Here is a 7,596-nt window from a genome sequence, read left to right as displayed (position 1 = left end):
TTCTTTGTCCTTGAGCTAATGCTGAAGTGGGTGACCAATCCAAAGCATGAAAAAAATGGGTCTGGAATTAAGAGCAGACCACAAATATGTACAAGAAGCCTTCAGTATGTGTACACCCTCTGACCCAGCAACTTCACCTCTAGGAATTTATCCTCTCAAGATAGCTGAGTAAGTGGGCCAAGAAGGATTTACAAGGCAGCATTGTTTATATTTTTGAAAAACTAGCAACAGTATAATTGTCCAACAATAGACTTAATAACAATATAGCACATTCACATTGGCAAATACCACATAACCAGGAAAAATAATGACATAGATGTGTATCTGTGGAGACAGAAAGCAGTTCATCGCCCTTTTGCTGAGCAAGAAAAAAGCCTGTGTTGGAGTAGTATGTAGGACATGATTGTGGTGGTGTTAAATAAATGAATAATATTCCAGTAATGATAATGGATCTGATCCAGATATCAGATAAACACCAAAAGTTCAGCAGTAGAGTAGTAGATTATAATGTCTATGTAATAGAATTAGAGATCATTTTTATTTGCTTCTTTTTCCCCCATTTATCCAAACAGGATGAATATTTATGCCTTGCTCTATTTCCTTCCAGTTTTATTGAGATATAATTAACATACACCACTGTGTAGGCTTAAGGTGTACAACACAACATAATGACTTGACTTGCATATATTGTGAAATGATTACAATAATCACAGTAAATTTGGTTAATAGTCATCATCTCATATAGACAAAAAAAAAAAAACCAGAAAAGAAAAATGGTTTTTTTCCTTGTGATGAGAACTCAAAATTTACTCTCTTCACTTTCAAACAGACCATACAGCAGTGGTAACTACAGTCATCACTTTGTATATTACACCCCCAGTACTTACTTATCGTAACTGGAAGTTGGTACCTGTTGACCATCTTCATCCAATTCCCCACCCCTCACCTCTGAACTACAAATCTGATCTCTTTTTCTGAGTTTCGTTTTTTGTTTATTTGGGTTTTTTTTAAATTTTAGATTCCAAATATAAATGAGATCATAGAATGTTTGTCTTTCTCTGACTTATCTCAGTTAGAATAATGCCCTCAAAGTCCATCCTTGTTGTCACAGATGGCAGGATTTCCTTCTTTTTTATGGCTGATTAATATTCCATTATATGTAGAAGCCACAATTCTTTATCCATGCATCCATCAATGGACACTTAGATTGGCTGTGTTCCTTCCGGAGGCTCTAGGAGAGAATCCATTTGCTTGCCATTTCCAGCTTCTAGAGTCTGTTCGCATGCCTTGGCTTATGGCCCCTTCCCTAAATCATCCTGACCTCTGCCTTCTCTCCTCTGCTTCTGTCATTGCATCATCTTCTTAGACTCTGACTTTCCCACTTGAATAATACAAGATAATCTCCCATCTCAGGATCCTTAATTGAATCACATCTGCAAATTCTCTTTTGCTGTGATAAGTAACTCCCAAGTTCTTGAGATTAGGACATGGACTTTTGCCGGGGGTCGGGGTGTGTGTGTGGCATTATTAAGCCAACCACATCACCCAAGAGGGCAGGCTGGTCGTCTTCTTGGGGGCTCTCAAAAAGACTTGAGGGATTAGCACTGTTGGGAATAGAATTTGGGGTAAGAGTTAGCAGGCTTTGGGCATTCATATTAAGTGGTCATTCAAACTCACAGGGTAGTGAACCTTGGCAACACTTGGGGTCAATACAAATGGGGAAACTGAGGTCCAAAGGGAGCTGAGGATCTGTCTAAAGTGGCAGGGCTGGTTCTCCAGCTCTTCTCCAGATGTTTCATTCAACTGACATCAGAGAAAAGGGGGTACTGCTGCTTGTGGTTGCTGCTGTTTAAGGCAGAGAACAAAATCTACGAGATTTTATTTTTTTTGGCGGGGGCCGGTGGGGGTTGCTTTGCAAGGGCCCGTAGCCCCCGGAGTGTGAGTGGCCAGAAGAGACTTGCTGGGCTCTTTGAAAGGCTCTCTGCTCACTGGGGCTTCCCATCGAGGGTGGGAGGGGCGGTTCCCCTGAGGCTGCCTGGCCGCTGCGGTCTGTCTCCACAAGGAGGAAGCTTCCCTCCTGCCCCAGACCTGGGCCGTGGGGTGGATTCTGGGGACGAAGGGGAAGCACTTGGAACCCAGCCAACAGGAAGGCCTTTTTCTGTCTTTGACCCCCTGGAGAACCTACATGAGCGTGTGCCTGGGTGGGGGCGGGTAGGAGGAGACCGCCTGCATTGCTTGCTTTTTTTTTTCCCCCTTTCTTTGAATCTTTGTTCCTTTCCTTTCTTGAGTCAGCCAGTTTCTCAGTGAATTTATCAGAAAGAACCGCTCACATCAGAACACCTGGGTTTCGGTCCCGCCCCTACTTCCCTCCCAGTTTCTAATTCTAGCTGTGTTACTTGACTCTTGGCCTCAGTTTGCCCATCAGTAGCCTCAGGGTCGGCATGGATGATCTCCAAGGTGCCTTCAGATTCATCCAGCTTATGCTTGTGACAGCTCCCTGTCAGTCTCCCCACCTCCACCCTCTACTCCTGGGCTCTCAGGCCCAGCTGGTCGCTAGACTCAACCCCTCACCCATGTGCACTCTGACTCTCACAGCGCTCAAATGGCTAGCCTGGGGCCGGGCCCCCAGCAAACCGGGCTCCATGAACACGTAGGAAATGACTCAAAGGAAGGGGCCCCAGGCCCAGGGGCCAGGTCACACTCCTTGCACCCGGGGAGGGGAAGCCTCTGGCTCCAGCTTCGTTCTGCAGGAGAAAGGCTGAATCCCAGGAAACGGGTTGTTAAGGAGCTAGCAGCCGGCTACCGAGTTAGATAATGAGTACTTGGGTTTTTCCACCCCTGTTTACCTTGTGTTAAGTACATGAAAATGATGTCATCTCTGTACCCATCCAGCTGGCGCAGCTGACGGGGTCTCTGGGGCTCATCAGGGGCTCCTCTCCTCTGCACTCAGGTAACCCCAACCCTCGTCAGTGCTGGGGGGCCTTGGGGAGGGAGTCGAGGCCAGTGGTGGCTCTCTCCCAGCTCCCCCCTCCTCCCCTCCCAAGTTCCTCCAATCCCATCTCTCACCAGGAAGGCTGTGCTGGTGTCTCACTGGCCCCCCTGCCGCCACCAGCCTGTCTGCTTCAACCCCTTCAACCCCCATGGCCAGAGGGAGCTTTCTAAATGGCATCTTGCCTGGAATCCTTGACAGCCTTCAGTTTTGTGTTCAGAAGAAAGCTTAGCCTGACCCCAGGCCCTAGAAATCTGCCCACCCATCCAACCTCCCTCACTTCCCCCCAAATCCTGGACTCCAGCCTCAGCCCTTCAAGCAGCCAGAGCGTCTTCCACATTCTAGAAGGTTAACCTCCTTTTCTTCCCCTAGATCTTCACCCCTGGGGACCCTTCTTTCCACGACTCAGAACCAACCCTCCCCACACCGCCCCCATCCTTGCTCCCCCCATCTATGGGCACTCATTGTCCTGCTTGGAAGAAGAGACTGTCAGAGGCTGCAAAGTTTGCAAGACACAGAAAGGCCCTGAGGTCACCGATCAGCTGAGGAGATGAACATGGGGTGAAAGGAAGGGTGAGAACTCTGGTTGAGGAGGTACAGGATAGAAGCATGGCCAGGAGGGCCCCCCTTGGGGTCAAAGCAGGGAGAATCCACCTCCTGTTGACCCCAATACCCTCTACCCAACCCCTCCCTTCCTCCCATCCTGCCTGGCTTTGTGACAAGGGTCTGAGGCCTTCAACAAAGCCCTCACAGCTGCTTCAAGCATCCTCAGAGTACAGCGTGCGTGCGGTCACTGAGGACAGCCAGCAACCCAGGATGGGGCAGGGGGCCCAGAGAATACAAAGGAAGGGGTGACGGCTCCTAGCGTGTTCTCCCAGGGAGAGGGCAGATTTTCAGTACCCACTGCGGCCCATGTCCGGTTTCCTCTGAAGCAGCCCCCGTAAGCTCAGTTGGAAGGATCTCCTGTTCCAGAAACTGGTTCCCACCAGAAGGACAGGCTCAGAGATACAAGCTCTGCTGAGGACAGTAAAGGAACCATGTGGAGGGTACTCTGTAAAGAGGGGGCAGCAAATAGCAGCAGCCCGTGCGAGCTCCCTCATGCCTCTCGGCACCCCATGACCAGGCACCGTCGCTCCCATTTGACACATTTTGTACACTCAGTACACGTGTGCACTCGCACAAAGCCAGGCAAGTACCTCCACCCCACCGACCGTCAGTTTTGTCTTCTGTTAAATGGGCTTATTGAGACCTACGCCCCAAGGCTTTGTGAGACTGAACAAGGGAGTATGTGTGACAGGGCTCAGCACGTAGGAGGGTATCAAATCCTAGCTTCCTAAGAACAAGGAGCCATCCTGACCGTGGAGCAAGATGATAGGTAGAAACAGGGGTCTTTGGCAGAGGAAGCAAGTTGGGAAGAGGAGGGTGAGTTCTCTGGGTCCAAACTTTGGGACGCCAGGCCCCCGGGCACCGCCTTCACCCGACCTCTGCCCACCCTTCCAGGCCCGTGACAAGCCAAGCTTCCCCCGGCCAGTGTCCACAGCCTCCTGCTGCTCAGTTTTTGGGTCATGTGGGCTATTTGGCTTATTTCCCAGCGCTGATGATTCTGGAGAGATGGTCCAGTTGAGTCCCAGTCTGGAAACCTCCGGGCAGGCGGAGTGGGCGGCAAGGCCTGGCTTCACCCTGGTTCTGGGATGGCTGCTCCCATTCCCCTGACTCGCCTGCAGCGGCCACTTCCTCCCTCCAGGCTGGGCCAGCCCTTGTGCTGCCTATAAATAGAAGAGTGAGATTCCTCGCGGCCCTGTGAATGGGCTGACATCCTGCCTCGGCCTGACTGAGTCCTGAGTCACAGGCCCCCACTGGAGGCCCGCCCCGGGGCGGCCCAGGCCTGCACCACTGACATGGCCTCAGAGGAAGCACCGGGGCGGCGGACAGTCCCCGGGGAGGCGGAAAGAGGCTTAAAGGAACGCGGCTGGCATTTCCTCCCCGTGAGGCTGGCCAGGGCTGGGCCGCTGGCGGGCCCCTGGGTGAACACCCTGGGGTACCCGTGTGTGGTGTGCCTAGTGGGGGCGCCCTTTCTGTGAGTGTTGCTGGAGGGGGCCTTCCCTGAGACCTCATCTCTTCTCCCAGCATTCTGGCTCTGGCTGTGCTCATGTCAAAGCCAAAACCAAACCCACACACAGAGAGACACACCCACATGTGCTTCAGAAATCGACGGGAAGGCTGGGAAACAGGGCTAAGAACCGAGACAGCTCCAGAGGGCCAAGTGGACTGGGGGCAGGCATGGACTCAGAGCCAGAATGTGGGGCAGGAGGCCTGCCCTCTGTGTCACTCTGCCCTCTGTGTCACTCTGCCCAAGAGTCAGAGAGGAGGAGATTCTGATCAGCTGCCCTGGGGTCCTGTGTCCGCCCTGTGGCTGGGGCAGGCTGGGGGCCCCGGGTCACAGTCTAATTGCTGGAATGCGGTTTTGCTGTCTTGTTTATTTCTCTCTCCTCCACTGGCTCCACTAGATCATATGCTCCGTGAGGACAAGGGCCAGGTCAGCATTTGCTCCGCGTGCGCCCGCCATGACCTTGTTAGGTGAGCACTCGTTCACCCTCACACCCGTCCACACTCAGGCTCAGGCTCACTTGCACACTCAACGTACTCACGTATACACATTTACCCCCAGCCCCCTCGCCTCTTACATGATCTGAGAAGCTTGAGCTTGTTGGCTCCAAATCTCTCTGCCACCTGGGTGCCACCAGGACAAGCAATCCCAGCTGTGGAATTGCATTCTCTGCAGCTTTGACCCATGAGTTCTTCCTCGGAAGAGAGGAGCATTCTCTTGATTGATACATAGGCGTCTCGTTGTTTCTCTGTACAGAGGGACCAGGGTGGAAAAACCTGCTTCCGCCCCATTTGAAAATCCTTGCTGGTTCCCTGTTGTCCACAAGTTGATGTCCCATCTCCGTTGGATGGTTTTCCAGCATCGGCCAATGCTGGGGCCACCAGGAACTTCTGCACTTCTCCAAACGCCCCCTGCCCCCTCATCCCTCTGTGCTGAGCAAAGGCTGACCCTTTCACCTAGAATGTTCTCAGCTCCCTTCACCCAGCCTCTGGGACTTCCTCAACTTGCAAACTCCTAGTTGTATTTCAAGACCCACCCAAGTATCATCTCCCTGCAAGACTACGAACCATGTTAACAGTTTCTGCCCTTCCCTTCCTCAATTTGTCCTCAATTCTCCAGAAACACAGGTGCACAGAACTACAGTCTTGGCAAGGTCCTTAGAGACCCACAGTAGTTTGCAACCTGGGGTTGGTTGGAAACATGTGGGACATTTTCTGATTGCCTTAGGCACAGGGACAGCTGTGGGCATTTAAGGGCCAGGGGCCCAGAAAGGCTAACTAGGAAGAATTGTCCATTCCGAAGGTCAAAATCAGCCCACTGAGAAACACTGAGCAGCCTCCTGTTGGATGGGGAACCCAAAGGCACAGGGAGGGAAAGCGTCTCGTCCAGGTCACACAGCAAACTGGGCAGCAAGGTGGTAGGTACTAACTTCCATGGGGGAGCGCTCCTGGGTGGTGGGCCTGAGAGCCTCTGGTCCTCAGGTCTTGGCCTGGCCACACCACCAGTACCAACACCATCACAGAAAGTACATCTGGGAAAACCCCACAGCTCCCCTCATCTGCTGCACCTTCTCCTGCCCGTGCTGGGAGCCAGGTGGCCTGATGTGGCCAACAGTGCACCTGGAATATGAAGCTAGTGTCCCCAGGGGAGGACAGAGCTGGGACTGTGGGCTAGGGCCAGAGTTCTACAATGACAGTGTCCGGCTCTGTGAGCTCATCTGAACACCAAGAAAGCCACCCTTTAGATCTGAGCCTGCGCACGAGTGACTGCGATATTCCGGGACTCAGACTGGCCATGGGAGGGGAGCAGGGAGGGTCAGGTCCTGATGTCCCTTAATCAGCCCTCTGCCCTGCTCTGAGAAGGCATGGCCATCCTTCCCCTGATCCCTCACCCTCAGCCCAGGCCACCACTGACCCCTCCCATGGGCTTGAGGGACTTTTTAAAAACTGAAAATTCTACACAAAACCAGAGATGATAATATAACAACCCCCCACATCCCTGTCACTCCGCTGTGACCGTCATCAACCCATGGCCCACCCTGCCTCATCCAGACCTGCCTCCCCACTCCCGTCCCTCATCCTCCTGTTACTTTGAAGCAGAGCTCAGGCTTGACATCATTGCATCAATAAACATGTCAGTGTGTCTCTCTCAGAGGACCCTTCCTTACAAAGAAACTAACTAAACCATGATTGCACCCCCCAAATTAGTAATTCCTAATATTATCGAACAGCCAGTGTACAAATTTCCAATTGTCACATGATTGCCCTTTTACAATTTGTTTAAATTTTGATCCAAATAAGGTTTCCATCTTACAGTTGGTCGGTATGTCTTTTGAGTCTCTTTGAGCTTAGTGTTTTGTTTTTATTCATTGGAAGAAACTAGTTGTCTTGTGACATTTTGCTCCATCTGGACTTTCCTGATCGCCGCCCTGTGGTGTAGTTGGACGTGTTCTTCTATTCTCTGTCCTGTAAATTGTTAGTTGGAAGCAGAGATTTGATCA

The sequence above is a fragment of the Camelus ferus genome, chromosome 16 (assembly GCF_009834535.1).
Source record: "Camelus ferus isolate YT-003-E chromosome 16, BCGSAC_Cfer_1.0, whole genome shotgun sequence".
Lineage (NCBI taxonomy): Eukaryota > Metazoa > Chordata > Mammalia > Artiodactyla > Camelidae > Camelus > Camelus ferus.
Note: the sequence above shows the minus strand (reverse complement) of the source record.